The 18,121-nt window shown below is 38.6% G+C and overlaps 1 protein-coding gene and 1 long non-coding RNA gene across 5 annotated transcripts in view; one reads left to right on the top strand and one right to left on the bottom strand.

Moving 5' to 3' along the window:
• LOC109455492 (uncharacterized) overlaps positions 1 to 18,121 on the bottom strand; it is a 110,759-nt gene that overhangs the window by 88,380 nt on the left and 4,258 nt on the right. For both annotated transcript variants that reach the window (XR_012494749.1, XR_012494750.1), the window contains exon 2: positions 8,218 to 8,303. This is a non-coding gene — a long non-coding RNA (uncharacterized LOC109455492). The remainder of the gene's footprint in view (positions 1 to 8,217; positions 8,304 to 18,121) is intronic.
• Positions 16,313 to 18,121, top strand: part of UNC13C (unc-13 homolog C) — a 504,352-nt gene continuing 502,543 nt past the window's right edge. Inside the window, exon 1 of one of the 3 annotated variants that reach the window (XM_074327725.1) lies at positions 16,313 to 17,191. The gene's annotated coding sequence lies outside the window, so the exon portion shown is untranslated. Of the gene's footprint in view, positions 17,231 to 18,121 lie in introns of all 3 variants that reach the window. The other 2 variants (XM_074327724.1, XM_074327726.1) reach the window with 2 other exon arrangements.

Raw genomic sequence — 18,121 nt, 5'->3', positions numbered from 1 at the left:
TGAGTATTCTACATTTCTATGCACTCTGAAGGTACGTAATGCATCTCAATCAGGCGAAATAAATTCTAAAGTGATGTTCAGGTATTCTTCTGCGGTATTTAAATACACATGTAACCAAAAGAGGCCGGCTTACTTACGTGAGCCAGAAAGCTACCACATTAAACCATGACTTCACTTTTATTATTAAAGATGATATATGAAATGCCATACTTCTCTAAAACTCCAACTAGTGTTTTAGAAATAGCATCTCATCTAGAGTCAGCACCAGGTGAAGATTTGACAAGCAACCAGCAAAGTTATGACGCTGTGGCACCTCAGAGGCTGTGATAGCAGCCAGGGTCTCTGGAGGGAGATGGTAGCATAGCTTAAAGCCATGTTGTCAGCCAGAGTCATATACATGTATTTCATGCTAAGATGATTACAGAATTCCCATGCTTTCTGGGTGGCGGCACCTTGGAAAAGACTCCCTCCACACCCAGTGATGGAGGTGCATTTGTCCTTTATAGTACTGTTGTCATAATATAGTTGGCATCAAGATTTTTCTATGTGAAGCTTGCTAAATACTGCATCAGGACCCTCCAAACTCATGTCTCATAGTGTTTAGAAATGTTTTCTGATCTTCTGAAGGCTGAGATAATTTTGGCTATGTTCTGCCCCCAGATGCACCTCTTTTAAACAAGAAAATGCAATTGTACAGGAAAGTAATGCTAATCATCTTACATGTTTTCTCTCTGATTATGCTAATAAACCCCAAATAATTTTTATGTGTAAGGATATAGAAATATTTGGGACATTTACACTCAAGGGGCAATGTAGCCCAAAATAAACTGGTTCTTTTACAGTGAAATCATTAGGCATAAGATGACTCGTATTGTGTTTTATTATGTAAAATTTTAAACACATAAGAAGTAGGCAGATTATTATAATGAATTCCCATGTGCCTATCAACTAGCTTCCATGATTATGAATCCATGACTAATTTTTCATCTATACCCCTGTCCATGCCTCTTCCACCTAATTTGAAGCGAATCTCAGACGTTACATCATTTTACTCTTAAATATTTCAGCATATATTTTTAAAATATTTGAACTCTTTTTAACACAACCTTCCATGCCATTGCTTCATAAATTAACAATGATTCTCTAATGTCATTGAATATACATTTGGATGTTACGATTTCCAATTATCTTAAAGGTTTTCTCTCTTCCTCCTCTTCCTCTTCTTCCTCCTTTCTCCTCCATTTTAATCAGAATCCAAATAATATCTAAACATTAAATTTGTTATATCTTTTAAGTGCATTTTGATCTATAGATTCTCTTTTTTTTTTCTTTTGAAATGTATTTGTTTAAGAAATTGTTGAAGGGTTACTTGTTTTATCGAGTTCCTACATTTTAGATTATGTTGATCATATCCCTGTGGCATAGTTAACACATTCTGTGATTCATATTTCCCAGTAATCAGCAGTTGAATCTACTGGCTTGATTAAGTTCAGGTTCAATCTTTTTCGGTAGAACTATTTCATAGGTGGTTGTGTATATTTTTCCACAAGAATGCACATCTGATAGTCTCTCTTTTTGTGATGTTAATAATTGATGCTCAGTACCACCGGTTTTTTAATGGAACATGTTCCCATTCATTTTGGTCATCTGAAGGTCTTTTTACAGTATACTCCTCAGGATGAGACAGTAGAATAATATCCCTTGAGTTTTTATATGTGTAAAGCATTTTGCACTCTTTATCCTGGAATGTCTTTTTGTCTGACTATCAAATTTATAGCTTACACTGTTTCCTTAAGTATTTTAATTTTGTCACTCCATTGCTTTCTGGCATAAAACGTCAAAAAGTCTGAAAACAATCTGATTATATATTTTTCCTTATAAGTAACTTGATCTTTTTGTCTGGATGTCCAAATCATTTGCTAGAATATGTGCGGGTGTTGGCCTTTATGGATTAATTTTCCCAAACATGCAGTATGCCCGCTCAAAACAACACATTTCAAATATTTTTGTAGTTCTTGTTTAAATTTCAGGAAACTTTCCTAGAATTAAAGTTTTTACTGTTTTTTTGTTTTTTCTTCTTCAGGTTCTCCTTTTACATGTAGGTTAGGTTTTCTTTGCCTAACTTTTCTAGTTGTCATTTTACCTTGAATTTTAAAACTATATTATATTTTTTACTTAACAATTTTACTCCTTTTACTTATATTTCTATTAAGGTAATATCAGTTGTGTTTATAAACTTTGGGTTCTTTCATTTCTGAAACAAGTTTGCTTTTATTTCTATTTTTTGAGGTCTGTAACATTATTCATAATTCTAATTTTTGTTATTCTTTCATATCTTATTCTTTTAAAATTGTTAAGCTTTTTTGAAATATTAGATTACTTCTTTTCCAAATCTGTTTTGTGGCTTATTTTTCTATCACATTTTTTGCCTTCTAGAGAGATGTTATTCTACGTCCTATGTATATATATTTTTTTCTTGTAACAACTTTGTATGAGATTTGATGTGTTTCTTTGCTATTACTCACTTTTCCACAAAATTAGTTCTAAGAACATAGTTTTGCCGTCATTCTGAGTTTGAAGTATGCAGCTGATGTTCTCAAATGACCTGCGGTGCTTTCAAGTTAGTGCCTGTGTTTGGGTTCTTCTCTTCTCAGGTCTTTCACATCCCTTGTCGCTACCTTCCGTTTCCTCTCACACAAAAGCTGATACTCCGAGGCCTCTTAAAGCCATTTATATTTCAGGATGAGGCTATCTCGTCAACTGTTTTTGTTTATTGGTTGTCTGTGAGTTTTGGTTTTGCTATTATAGTCACTCTGTCTAGTTTTAAGCGGTATTCCTTTGAACTAGTCTTTGAACTAGGACTGATTTTATCATGCAGATTAAGGTGAAGGCAGGAGGGAGAGGAGAAACATAAATTATATTAATGTTTCTTTTGCTTTAATGACATATTTGCCTGTCTTGAATATAAATACCTGTATTTGGTACAAGCCAGTTTGTTGAAATTGGTTTGATACCTTTGTGTAGATAGTAATCATATGAAACAGTATCAATGGTGATGGGTTGTTCAGAAAAAAGAATTATTTGTGGATCATATAAAGTTTTCGTTCTTATATGGGTAGCTTCTTTTTTTTTTCTGTGACCTCTGTTTCTCAAAATATTTTGCATATTTAACTTTGAGAAACTGCTAAAAACCAATAACCTTATCTGGCTTTGGATTTGTACATGCACCCTGTGCGTGATGGGGATGTCTCTGATGGTAAAGTGGGATTGTTCTCTTGTCTTTGCAGACATCAGTCTAGACACAAAGGGAAAAACATACTTGTGCTCTGGGCCAGAGGGGAAGGTGGCCCGACTCATTGCATATCAGAGGAGAAAAAAGACTGCATTCTGCCATACTATAGAAACTAATTTCTCTGGGTAATCCCAGCGGATTCTGATTGTTTCTGTGCTAACTGGTTTCTAAATGAATTTTAAAATTCAGCTCACAGTTGCCTTTAGTGAATGGGGCTGGAGCCTTTGTTGTTAGAAGGCTTTTCTTGATCTAAGACTCCAATAAGAACAGCAGAAACACAGAAGATATCAAGTACTTAACAGGATGAGGAAGAACCCAGGGAACAAAGTGAGGGAGGCAGATAAAACCAGGACATTGGGTGGCAAAGGAAAGATGGTCTCAGTATAACAGAAACTCTATGAGAGGAACATTTGGAATAAAAGCCTATAAACTGACAATGGCCCATGGAGGCCACTGATACTGAGGAGAAGCATCACCAGAAAGATTCTCGGCTAAGGAAAAATCCTAAGTCCCAGGACCCCAGAAGGTCCTATGTTTGGGACTCTCCATGAGAAAAGAGGAGGTAGTCCTCTTTTTAAATGTAATTTAGAATTAAGACAGGATCCAAATTTCTAATCTCTTTGTGCTTTATAGCAAGAATCAAAAGCTGGTGGCCAGGAAACTGCAAAGAATCTACAGATTTATTTATTTATTTTTACACTAAGTTCCAGATTTCTGGCCGACTTTGAAAAACAAGCAAATTTTATTATCTGACCCTCCTCTCATTAAACAGCTGTCCCTTTCACAGAGGTCTGTGCTCTGCAGTGTCCTGCAGTCCTACTTCTCTGAATTTTATCACATGCAACATCCTTAACCATTCACATGACCTTCCTGACCATTACAAGTATTTGTGTTTGCAAATTAGAAGAAAAATGAGGCATCTCAGGATGCTCCCTCCTCTCAAGTATCTCAGGATGGAGGCAGTTTCAGCATTCTGTCTTCTACCTTGAGCAGAAACTTTTGAAAGGAAACTTCGTACTGTTTTCCATAGTGCCTGTACCATTTTACATTTCCACAAACAGTGCACAAGAGGTACAATTTCTCCATATCCTTATCAACACTTTTTGTGTGTGTGTGTTTAGGGTTTGATAATGGCCACCCTAATGGCTGTGATGTACTATCTCATTGTACTTTTGCTTTGCATTTCTCTAATGAGTAGTGATATGGAACATATTTTTTATATTTCCCATTTGTATATGTTTCATATTTTTCATATTTTCATGTTAGCTATTTGTATATCTTCTTTAATGAAATGTCTATTCAAGTCCTTTGCCCATTTTTAAATTGAGTTGTTTGTTTTTTAGTTACTGAGTTATAGGAATTCTTTATATACTCTGGATATTAACCCCTTAACAGATAAAGACATATAGACCAATGCATTAGAACAGAGGGCTCAGAAATAAGCTCTCACACATATGGTCAAATGATCTTTGACAAGAATGCTAAAACCACATCATGGAGAAACAATAGTTTCTTCAGCAAATGATGTTAAGAAAACTAGATATCGACTTGCAAAAGAATGAAGCTGGACCTTTGCCTTACACTAAAATGGATTACGTTAACTCAAATTGGACTAAATGTGAGACCAAAAACTGTAAATCTCCTAAAAGAAAACACAAGGAAAAGGATTCCAGATGTTGGATTTCTTGGGTATGACACTAAAAGCACAGGCAACAAAAGCAAAAAGTAGACTAGTGAGACTATATTAAACTTAAAAATGTTTGAGCATAAAAAAAATAATAATCAGTGAAGTGAAAAGGCAACATACAGAATGGGAGAAAGTATTTGCAGGTAGCACTATTTTTAATTTAATATAGGATGATTTATTAATCTAAAAAATAAGTCTCCACTGGTTGTTAGAATTTCAGGTATTGTAAAAGGGTAATACTTTTCAGCAGGGTAAGACCTTTCTGGGATTCTTTAAAAAAATACTTACCTTCTTTCAAGGTATATAGTTGGAAACTGGTTAAAAATTTATCTACATGAAGGAGACTTTTATTATGTCCCTTTTGATTTTTATATGATGCTATCAGATACTATTCCTCTCCACCATTTCCAGAGGTATAGCTTCTCTTCCTCCAGCACCTGTTAAAACATGGTAATGGTGATGATGACAATAACGGCTGACACTCTGTCAAGCTCTTTATATTTTTTCACACATTTAATCCTCACAACAAACGCATGAATGGGTAGATACTCCTTATTGCCCCTCATTTTATAAATGCCCCGTAAATAAAAATTATCAACTGAACTTAAGTGCTGTCAGAGTTATTCTCAAAAGACCATGGGTTCATTGCCTTAACTTCCTCTTTCTCCCATGTGATGTACTTTATTAATGTACAACATAGAGTAAGTTTCTTTTTTAAAAAAATTTATTGGGGTGACAATTGTTAGTAAAATTACATAGATTTCAGGTGTACAATTCTGTATTACATCATCTATAAATCCCATTGTGTTTTCACCACCCAGAGTCAGTTCTCCTTCCATCACCATATATTTGATCCCCCTTACCCTCATCTCCAACCCCCTACTCCCTTACCCTCTGGTAACCGCTAAACTATTGTCTGTGTCTATGAGTTTCTGTTTCTCATTTGTTTGTCTTGTTCTTTTGTTGTTTTTGGTTTATATACCACATATCAGTGAAATCATATGGTTCTCTGCTTTTTCTGTCTGACTTATTTCGCTTAGCATCATACTCTCAAGATCCATCCATGTTGTCACAAATGTTCCTATATCATCTTTTCTTACCGCCGAATAGTATTCCATTGTGTATATATACCACAACTTCTTTATCCATTCATCTATCGAAGGATATTTTGGTTGTTTCCATGTCTTGGCCACCGTAAACAAAGCTGCAATGAACATTGGAGCACACTTGTCTTTATGGATAAATGTTTTCAGATTTTTTGGGTAGATACCCAGGAGAGGGATTGCTGGGTCATATGGTAATTCTATTCATAATTTTTTGAGGAACCTCCACCCTGCCTTCCATAACGGCTGCACCAGTCTGCATTCCCACCAACAGGGTATGAGGGTTCCTTTTTCTCCACAGCCTCTCCAACACTTGTTACTATTTGTCTTGATGATGATAGCCATTCTGACTGGGGTGAGGTGATATCTCATTGTGGTTTAGTTTCTTATAGAGCCTTTTCTCAATAGAATAGCTAAAGTAACCAAAGAGTTGATGAAGGAGAAATGAAAAAGGGCAAAGACCTGGAAAATGAAGGTCTCTGAAGATTAACTTTATGTAGTTCGCACATGACCTAAAGTCAACCCTTCTGATAGTTGTATGAGGGCCTTTCTCCCGGGCTTCAAACCAGGAAGCAAGATTTTGGTTTTGGTTTTACTCTTTCAGGCTCTCCAGAGTGTGTGGATGTGCCCTCTGGAGACAACAGCCAGGAAACTGAGCAGAACATGAAATGCCATGAAGAGGAAGGATACGATGCCCAGTCATATTAAATAAAATGCTCTAAGTGGATCTATTTTTGATGCAATTTTAGACCAATTCAAAAAATATGTTCTGACTTGTTTCATGGTTTATATATGTTGCAGGCATTGTTAAGTTAGGTGGAAAGGACTTTTATTCTGAGGCATGAACCATCGCTATAACCAGAAGTTGCACAATTAAAATCTCTTTAGTACCAAATAGTTTTGAAAAACCTGTTAGACAAAGTGTAAATCGTCACAAAGTTTGAGTCTAGGCAGTTTGTGATCAATAATGATTCTCACGCAGTCAGCATGGAGCTTCTATTAAGGTCATTTACACGGCTTTTGGAGCCATCAGCACATATTGAGTAACTCCTGAAATACTGGCAAGTAATATGATTCAAAATTACACCCTTAATCTTCTCAAGAGAGGAAAAAAGATCATTGCTGTTTTTTGAGGTAGAAAGAAAAAGCCAAGAATCATTTATTTATCACTGTGTGCATAAATATTTTATCTGAGACATTTATTCCTTCAGATATTGAACAAAATATCTCAATGTATATATGAACTTAATTGCCAAGCATGTAAAAATGTCTAGTGAACACAAAACATTTAGCAAGCAAATATAAACCATTAAAAGGATAATTTTTGCTTTTGTCAAACTATGTTGAAATTTGCATTTGGAAATCCATAAAACATGGAAAAGGAAAAAAGCAATACACGTATTAATTACATAGTACACACAAATACAGGAAACTGAGACTCAGGGAGGTTACAGAACTGGTGCAAGACCGGAGAGGGAGAAAAGCAGAGCTATGAATCAAAGATAGGCTCTTGGGCATTATAAAACTTTGATTAAAAAATTATTAATATTTAAAAAAAATTATTCCTGAACACTTCACCACAATGAGTGGAGGGCAGGTTAGTAATAGTAGAACATAATGACGATGCTATCTGGTAAGAAGTTTGATATATTTAATTATTACTAGCTAACTATGAGATGGAACTCGTTTTGAAGTAGCGGTGGAATACCTGATTTCTAATCTAGTCTCCACCACTTACAAGTTCTGTACAATCAGGTAAGTCATGCATCCTTTCTGAGTCTCCATTTCAACATTTTAGTATGGGGACCATAAGAAGACTACTGTAATGTCTTGCAGTTTTTTAAAGATAAGTATCAAATGAGAAAATATATGTAACAACACTGTATAAGGGTGTTAAACAAACTTTAGACATTACTGTTGAGTTACTGACTCAACCACTGTTGGAATATGTAGTTAGGTTTGTTCTGGCATACATTTATGAGACAGCTGGCGAGAACTAAAGGTGCTATTTGGACCAAGAAATAGAACAATGCTAATTGACTACACAGGGATGCAACCCATGCCCTTAGCCTCATTAACTCTGTGCTCTACTAAGCACACTGTTACTCACTCATTCACTCACTCACTCAACTTACCTTTCATGAGTCTGGCCTTTGGCTGGGTGTTGGTGATATGAAAAAGAATGAACCATAGTCTTCTTCCTCAAGAGATCACAGTCTATCTAGCAGGGAAAGGCAAGCAGATAAGTAAATTAATAGTTAATATACTTTACAGTAAACTAATACAGTTTATAAAAGTGCTTAGAGGGCACAGATGAGAACTACCAACACTGATGAGGGGAGTATAGTATTCTCATCTTGTTACTGAATTTGTTGAACCTAAAACTTTCTTTTTTTCCAAGTTTTTTTTTTAAATTAAAATATAGCTAACATACAATATTATATTAGTTTCAGGTGTACATCATAGTTATTCAACATTTATGTACCTAAGGAAGTGATCAGCATGATATGTCCAACAACCATCTGACACCGTACCACACTATTGCAATATTATTGACTATATTCCCCATGCTGTACTTTACATCCTTAAGACTCATTTGTTTTATACCTGAAAATTTGAACCTCTTACTCCCCTTCACTTTTTTCCCCCCTTTTATTTTATTTATTTTTATTTTTATATTTTAACTTTTTTAAAAATTAGTTTCAGGTGCACAAAACAATGTAATAGTTAGACATTTATCATTTATATCTCTTACACAGTGTCAGCCTCCCTCCCCCATCCACTATCCCTATAACATCACACACAGACAGTACATTTCCACTGTCTCTATTCCTAATGCTGTACTCCACTTCTTGTAACTATATATATATAGTTATATATATACATATATATATATAGTTATATATATATATATATATATATATATATATATATATATAAATTGTAATTGACATTCATTATTGTTCAGCTTCGGGTTCAGGTGTAAAAATGTTCAATTACTGTTTACATTCAATTCAATGTTATTTTATATTATGTTCTGGTGTGTAGCATAGTGGTTAGCTATTTATATAATTTAAGAAGTGATCCCCCTGACTAGTCTGGTACCCACCTGGCACTATACCTAGTTATCATTGACTATATTCCCTATGCTTTATATCCCCATGACTATTTTCTAACTACCAATTTGTATTTCTTGATCTCTTCATCTTTTTAACCCTCCCCCCAACCGCTCTCCCATCTATTACCCTGATAGATGTAGTATGCGACGTACTGTAATACGTCATTATGACAATATTATTGACTATATTCCTTATGCTATACCCTGCATCCCCAAGATTACTTTTTAACAACCATTTTGTAGTTCTTAATCCCTTCTCCTTCTTCACCCATTCCCAAACCCCTCCTGTCTGGCAACCATCAAAATATTCTCTGAATCTAAGAGTTTGTTTCATTTGTTTATTTTTTCTTTATATTCCACTTATAAGTGAAATCATGACATTTGTGTTTCTCTGTCTGACTTACTACACTCAGCACAATACCCTCTAAATCCACCCATGTTTTTAAAGATGGCAAGATTTCATTCTTTATTTATGGCTGAGTAATGTTCCATTGTATATATGCATGACCTCCTTTATCCATTCATCCATTCAGGGACACCCAGGCTGCCTCCACTTCTTGGCCATTGTAAATAATGCTGCAATGAACATATGGATGCACATGATCCCTCTAAGTAGAGTTTTGAGTTTCTTAGGATAAATACCCAGAAGTGAGATGACTGGGTCCTTCTTTGTCTCTTGTTATGGCCTTTGTTTTAAAGTCTCTTTTGCCTAGTATAAGTATTGCTACCCTAGCTTTTTTTTTTTTTTTCAATTTTCATGAAATACCTTTTTCCTTTTCCTTTCAGTTTGTGTGTGTCTTTCGATCCGAAGTGAGTCTCTTGTAGGCAGCACATGTAAGGATCTTGTTTTCTTATCCATTGAGCCACCCTATGTCTTTTTATTGCAGCGTTTAACTTATTTACATTTAAAGTAATTGTTGATAGGTATGTAAGTTATTTCCATTTTACTATTCATGTTTTTGATCTCTCTCTCTCTGTCTGTCTCTCTGTCTCTCTCTCTCTCTCTCTCTCTCTATCTCTGTCTCTCTCTGTCTCTCTCTCTCTCTCTCTCTCTCTCTCTCTCTCTCTCTCTCTCTCTCTGTCTTAAAGAAGTCCCTCTAACATTCCTTGTAATATTGGTTTGGTGTTGATGAACTCTTTTAGCTTCTTTTTGAATAGAAGCTCTTTATCTGTCCTTCAACTCTAAGTAATAGCTTTGTTGGGTAGAGTAATCTTGGTTATAGTTCCTTGCTTTTAATGTCTTTGAATGTTTTGTGCCAATCCCTTCTGGCCTGCAACATTTCTGTTGAGAAATCAGCTGACACTCTTATCGGAGCTCCCTTGTAGGTAACTAATTGCTTTTCTCTTGCTGCTTTTAAGATTTTCTTTCTGTCTTTTTCTTTCTTTCTTTTTTAAAGATTTTATTGGGGAAGGGGAACAGGACTTTATTGGGGAACAGTGTGTACTTCCAAGACTTTTTTCCAACTCAAGTTGTTGTCCTTTCAATCTTAGTTGTGGAGGGTGCCGTTCAGCTTCAAGTTGTTGTCCTTTCAGTCTTAGTTGTGGAGGACACAGCTCAGCTCCAGGTCCAGTTGCCGTTTTCTAGTTGCAGGGGGCACAGCCCACCATCCCTTGCGGAAGTCGAACCGGCAACCTTGTGGTTGAGAGGATGCATTCCAACCAACTGAGCCATCCAGGAGCTCAGCGGCAGCTCAGCTCATGGTGCCCTGTTCAATCTTAGTTGCAGGGGGCGGAGCCCACCATCCCTTGCGGGACTCGAGGAATTGAACTGGCAACCTTGTGGTTGAGAGCCCATTGGCCCATGTGGGAATCGAACCGGCAGCCTTTGGAGTTAGGAGCATGGGGCTCTAACCACCTGAGCCACCGGGCCGGCCCTTTCTCTTTGTCTTTAACCTTTGGCATTTTAATTATGATGTGTCTTGGTGTGGACCTGTTTGTCTTCATCTGGTTTGGGACTCTTTGTACTTCCTGGTCTTGAATATCCATTTCCTTCACAAGGTTAGGGAAGTTTTCTGTCATTATTTCTTCAAATACGTTTTCAATTCCTTGGTCTCTCTCTTCTTCTTCTTGTACCCCTATGATGTGAATGTTGGCACACTTGATGTTGTCCCAGTGGCCCCTTAAATGGGCCTCAGTTTTTGGATTTTTTTTTCTCCTTTTTTGCTGTTCTGATTGGGAGTTTTCTACTGCCTTATCTTCTAAATTGCTGATTTTAGCCTCTGCTTCATCTAACTACTGTTGATTCCCTCGAATGTATTCTTCATTTCAGTTATTGTATTTTTTATTTATGAATGGTTCTTTTATATGTTTTCTGTCTCCATTTTTATGTTTCCTATTTCTTTGTTAAAGTTCTCCCTGAGATCAGTGAGTATCCTTATAACCAGTGTTTGAAATTCTGTGTCTGGTAGATTGCTTGTGTTCCTTTCGTTTAGTTGTTTTTCTGGAGCTTTGTTCTGTTCTTTCATTTGGAACATGTTTCTTTGTCTCCCCATTTTGGCTGCCTCCCTCTGTTTTTTTCTATGTATTAGGTAGGGCTGCTCTGTCTCCCAGTCTTAGTATAGTGACCTTATGTAGTAGATGTCCTGTGGGGCCCAGTGGCATAGTCTCTTTGGTCACCATAGCTGGATACTCCAGGTGTGTTCTTTGTGTGGGCTGTATGTGCCTTCCTATTGTGGTAGAGCCTTGGTTGCTCTTTGCACGTTAATGGGAGGAATTGACCCTCAGGTTGATTGGTTGTGAGGACTGGCCATGACTACAGTGGAGGAGCTGTGGTGCAGGTGCTGACCCTACAGAGCAGGATTTGCTTTAGCAGGGCTCCGGTGCCTACTCATTTGTCTTATGGTTGTGTCATCCCTGGAGGCAGCCGGGAGATGCTCCAGCTGTGTCCAAAGCTGGCCTCCAGGAATGCCAGCCCTGGGGTCTTCCTGGGAGGGGACTCACCAAAGGCCAAGTTCAGCTATAGCCAGTGTCCTGCCCAGTGCTACTTGGCATGAGCCACAAAGGTATCCACAGATGGCCACTGCTTGCACTGGGCTTTAAGGTGCCTCAAGAGGTCAAGCTGTGAACCAAGGTCAGCTGTGACTAGTGTTGGGCCTAAGACTGCTCAGCCAGACATACCAGACATGCCAAAGCCAGATTCTTCTTCTTTGGGTTTTGTGAACCTTTGAGAGATTGTAGGAAACTCCTTAGTATGAGTCAAGGCACGCCGTTTATATGGAAAAGCCACTGGAAGCAGCTTGGGTGTGCTTGAAAGTTGGGTGGGGCAGGGTCTCAGAATTACTGGAGTGGGGCAGATGAACAGTGTTAGCCCAGTTGATGGAAACTCAGATATGGCAGCTGCCTGCATCTGCAAACCGGGAGTTAGGGGAGGGCTCAAGAAAGAAACAATGGCTTCTGCCAACTCCTGTGTCTGGGAGAAAGCTGCCCCTCAAGGCCTTCCCCTGAAACCAGAAAACTCAATTCCTCCTTAAATGTCCCTGGTGCCTTTTGAACTGCTGTGCCAGTGGTAGAGCTCAGAGCAAGTGAATCCATCAGCAAGTAAGTCCATGTGCCGGCCCTTTCAGAGGAACACTTGGACTGTAGCCACCCTAGTCTCACTCAACCACAATTTCCACTGGTTTTGTAGCCAGAAGTTGTGGGGACTTCTCTCCCTGGCACTGCAACCCTGGTCTGGGTAGCCTGGTGTGCAGCTGCAAGCCCTCACAGAGGTGGGACCTCTGCAGTAGAGATAGCCCTCCCGATTTTTAATGGTCACATGCAGGTGTGAGACCAGCCCATTCCTCGTGTTTGCCCCTCTTACTAGTCCTGAGGTGGCTTCTTCTATATGTCCTTAGGTTTAGGGCTTCAGTTTCAGCTGCACTTCAGGCTATCCTCAATGATGGTTGTTCTGTAGTTTAGTTGTAATTTTAATGTTGTCGTGAGAGAGGGTGGGAACAGAGTTTATACCTACTTTGCCATCTTGACCAGAAATCTCTGAACCTAAAACTTTTACATCTTAAAACACTTAGGTGCACTTAAATCTGTGTATTAAATAGTCAATGTAATTCCTCATTTGGAATTTCCAAAGGTGCATTTCTCTTTCTTTCTCTTTTTTTTCCTTTCCATTTCATTTTTATTTAGTTATTCATTTATGTTTACTTAATGAACGATTATTATCTCACTGTTTCTGTGGGTCGGAAATTCAGGAATAGCTCAGGTGATTTCAATGAGCATGTCAGCTGGGGCCGCAGTCATCTCAAAGCTTGAAGGGTCAGCTTGCCTAGAAGGTCAGCTTCCAAAATGGCTCATGAGCATGACTATTGGCACAGAATTTCAGTTCCTATCTGACTCTTGGCAGGTGACCTCAGTTCCTTGCCCTGTGGGCTTCCTCCTAGGCTACTTGAGCATCCTCATGACAGGACAACTAACTTTCCCCACAGTACGCAAACCGAGAGAGTGGGCAAAGAGAGAGCTACCGTGCTTTGTATCACCTAGTCTGCAAAGTTATACACTGTTACTTCCGCTTGAAGGTACAATTTTTTAAGTAACCCATAATTTAATAAAAAACTTTAATTTAAGAGAAATTCATGTGTTCTTTACTATCATGAAATCAACATTTTGCAATTTTTCAAAATAGAATTGGATGGTTTATTCCCAAATATTTGTTCTATTTATTATTCATTTATACAAAGCCAGAAATACCAACTTGCTGTTTTAGATGTAATCATGTTTTTTCCCCTCAATTATCTTGACAGTTAATCCACCATCAGTTCAGTTGAATGAATACAGAGAGCCAATGCTAGTCAGTTTTAAAAAAAAAATAGTGAGGTCCAGTGATTGGTTACCAGTTTCCTGAAATAAAGAGTGAGGTCTTTGAGAAAGCTGTAAGTACAATAGATGTACACAAGGTCAATTTATGCTTTTGCAAGAATTCCTCTAGGCTTAAAATCAAGAGCACAGGCAGTAACAGAACTATGCAAGAAAGACCCTTTTACTTGACCCTTTTGATTTAGTCAAGCTTTATTACCAATTAAAAATGACCAATGACCCAGACAATTTGCTATTCTCCCACCTGAACCATAAATAAAGTAAATGGTCTGGCTCAATTTTTAGTGTGTGGTATGGGAGGTGAATGGTACCCTAGAGGTTTTATTTCTCCTAAAATTGGTGCCGAAAGATTTAGAGGAGAAATGACCTTATTGTCTTAATCAATCAATCTGTAAGTTTTGGGGCATGTACCTGTGTGTTGTCTATATACATGTGTTCATTTCCTATCCTGTATTGTTTAATGGTACTAATCCAAGAATTTAAAAGCTCTTTGCAGAAATAGAATGTGTTTTTTTGACAAGAGTGTGTAAGACTCTGATTACTATATTCATATTATCGTGATTATACATTTTTCAGATCGGGTACTCAGCAGGCGAAAACTGCCTGTCAAGAGCCAGGAAAGTTCTGTTAGGGATTTTGGTGCCCCGGCACATCAATAAAGCCATAAACCTCTGTCACTCTCTCCAGTAGTGACCTATTTTTTTTATCAGCTATGTCCCTCAGTTACATGATTCCTGACACTTTCAGAGATGTAAACAATTTCCATTTTGAAATATATAACCAGAATCCTGATGATTAGAGCTGAGCAGTAAATTTATCAGAACTCACACACTTGCCTTGGAGCAGTCATGAAACATTACTTCTTTTTAAAGCAAAGACTGGTGATCACTACCCCTGTTACTTCCTCTATGAGAGTATTTGAATTAGAGCAATATTTTCACTCCTTTTTCCATTGCACTATGTACATATTCTGGAGACTACTCAGGGTTAGGATCACCTTACCTGTATTTCCTTCTATAGGTTTAAACATTTAGACCACTGAAATTCTATCCCCATTTACCAAGAATTTATATCCATTGCAGTATTCTGGGTGCTGGGTGCTCTTAGCTGAGCATAGCTTCAGCACTTTGCTCTGGGTATTGCTCTCCTAAAAAGGAAGGTGCTTTTTCCTCCGTGCATTCAAGAGCATTCTTCAAAGCAGTGTATTGACTAGCCTAAATTTCTCTGTATAACGGAGTCAAGTTTTGCCCTATCATCTACTTGTAGGTCGCATGAGTTTTCCCTTGCGACTGTGGAATGCTTACAGCTGAAGGTAGCAGAGCTTTATCCTACTAGCCACTTTGGTGAAGGCTAAAGCTGGGGATCACACTGCCTCAGTGTTTGCTGGCTGTTGAAGTTCATTAGACCTTGAGCCTCTGCTCAAATCCATTAACAGTCACTTAAGCAGCAGATTGAGGCAGCTCTGCTATTATGGGCTAAAGGTGGGGCTGAGAGCTGGGAGCAGGAGGGCTCAGCTACCAGCACCTGGCACATATATTGTGTTAAATTAGGAGACAATTTTTTTTTTTTTTTAATCCTAGAGGTATTATTTATTGGTTGTCACATGTAGAAGGTGGGATGTGTTTTGCCAAAAATATTCCATCAGGCTTAACAGTTCATTTTTCTGGCAACTATTATCTATTAAATATTTAGGTAGAGTCAATTCTAAAGTTGGTCAAGGCATATTCATCCTTAAACGTACCAGAAAATGCCACACATATTGACGTATATTCTTAGACTGTTTGAGATCAGCAGCTATTTGACTGTCCCTCAGTTTTGGAAACATCTTCGTATGTTCTAACAAGCAAAGACGAGTGAATAGAAGAAGTAAGTCAGCAGGCCAGATGCAGATTAAAACCTACAAATTACTCCAGGATTTGAGCTTGTCTAAAGCTCTATTTTAAGATCCAATACATTTTTTGTTTGTTTGTTTCAACAGGTTTAGAGGATAGAAAAGGCTTTATTGGCAAAAAGTGAGAGCTGTTACTCCCCTCACTTCCTCTACTCAGAAAAACTGAAAAAGAAAGTAATCTCATTCAATTCCTAGCCAGCTCTTTAAAATGCTAACGTCAAGTGGAAAGACATTATTCTTAAGTGAAAAGCCAAACCTTTGTATCACTTTGTTTTCCACCATTTTCCATTTGGATTGTGTGTGTCTTTAATTCAAAATTTTGAGGAATCACCTTCAAATGGCTTTCCACCCATTAAAAAGAAGAAGCAGAAAACCACCTCGGATGAGATATCAGCATCTCCTCCCTTTAAATACAGGGTCCTATTAGCTGCCTCTCTGACGAATTGGGAATTATACTGTGTGTAGTGTGCTTTTTATGCTTCCAAACAATAGCCAACTACATGTAAACTAGTAATGTTTTTACAGTATCCGTGTTATCCAAGGAGCTGCAAACGCGGCTAGTAGAACTGGCCACAGGATCGTCCCCTAGGTCATCACTTGGTGATAAAGGGAAAATTAGGCTGAGGAAGCTGCCGGCATCCAGGCGTTGTCCCCGGTGGTGAGGCTGCGCCCCACACAGTCACTTGTCAGTGCGGTGGTGAGAGCCACACCTGGCAGCGACCACGGTGCATCTTCTGTGAGCAAGGGCTGTAGCTCGGCGTGGAGGAGCTGCTCTGTGCAGCAGTAGCGGTCGCAGCAGAGGGAGCCGAGGTGCTCGGGGCAGAGGAGGCCGGCGGTCGCAGCGTCAGTGCTGCATTCCCCAAAGCCGCGGCCGCGCTATCGGAAGTTCCCCGCACGCACTCAGCGGCGCTGCTCTTCGCCCTGATGAGCCTTGGCGCTGGTCAACGCACGGAAGACAGCCCATTTTGCTTTCTTAGAGATAGGGATGAGAAACGCGCTGCCGAAGGCATTTGGCAGTGAGGAGAGGGAAAGGCAGTTTCGTGCCAGCAGCTAAGTTGTAAAATTGCTTTGCAGGCTGCCCAGGGAGCACGAGAGAATTGACAAGAACAGACACCGTTGTAGATCAAAGGCATGCCTGATTGCACTTGAGTCTGATCGCTGGGACGCAGCCTCCGCTCCTGCTCTAACTCTTTGGGGCTGCAGAAAGGAAACGAGACTAGAAACACGATCGCGAGTGGTATTCCTGAAAGGAATACACATACACCCCAAAAGGAGGGGAGGAACAGCCCAGCTGGTGTGTACATTTTTTTTTTTTTAAAGGAGAATCCCTCAGGTATGTTCTCTTTTACTGGTATGAGCTGCCTCCTCTGCATGTCATTTTTGTATCTGTCTTTTCTTGTTGATTCTTTTTGCTTGCACTTTGAATCAGGACCATGGGGTTCTCCTAGTGTAGTTGATGCATTTGTAAACGCTCAGTTCTCCTGTGTTTCTAATATGGTTGGTTCTGTTAAGAATCGCGGACTTTTCAGTCCGTGCGGAATGCAGAATGATGAATGACTTGCTTCGTTTCCGCTCAACTTTCAGGGGAATATCTGTTTGTGGACAAACAGAGCTGGGATAAAAGGATAGGAAAATTCCCAGTCCCTTGGGATTTGAGGGGTGGGCGGCATTAGAGCCAAACAAAAAAGAAAAGTTGAGGGCTTCTAGGAAGGGGTTAAAGCCAAGATGTCATGCACTATCATTGTGTCGCCCAAGTGTTTTTCCAGCTCAGCCTCCTGTCTGGAGCGAATTGAGCTTCCCCAATGCTTCTGCATTTCCCTCTCCTGATCAGTCCTTTAAGATGAAGATCTGCAGATTTGCTTTCAAGAGATGAATTGCTTAAATTGTGTACTTCGTTCTTTTACAATTGTTCTATGGTGCCTCAGGAGACAGTAAAAAAAAAAAGAAAAAATCCCGTTGCTCCAACGGCTTGAGTGAACCCTAACTTCTGCAATTACATCATCGATGTACTTGTATAATAAAGAGAAAGACAGATATGGGAACGATAGTAATGTTGGCTGTCTTTAGGACCTAAGCTAGATGACAAAGCTTAAAATCAGTTTTCCTTATTAGGCTTTTAAAGAGAAAAAAGAAAGGTGGGTGGGTAGCACATAATAATGAATTTTTAGAAATACTCTGCATTTCTTTAAAAGCTAAAAAGAAAAATTTGTCTCATTTTTGAATT

The sequence above is a fragment of the Rhinolophus sinicus genome, linkage group LG03 (assembly GCF_036562045.2).
Source record: "Rhinolophus sinicus isolate RSC01 linkage group LG03, ASM3656204v1, whole genome shotgun sequence".
In the NCBI taxonomy this organism is placed as follows: domain Eukaryota; kingdom Metazoa; phylum Chordata; class Mammalia; order Chiroptera; family Rhinolophidae; genus Rhinolophus; species Rhinolophus sinicus.
This window is presented reverse-complemented; position numbering and strand designations above follow the sequence as displayed.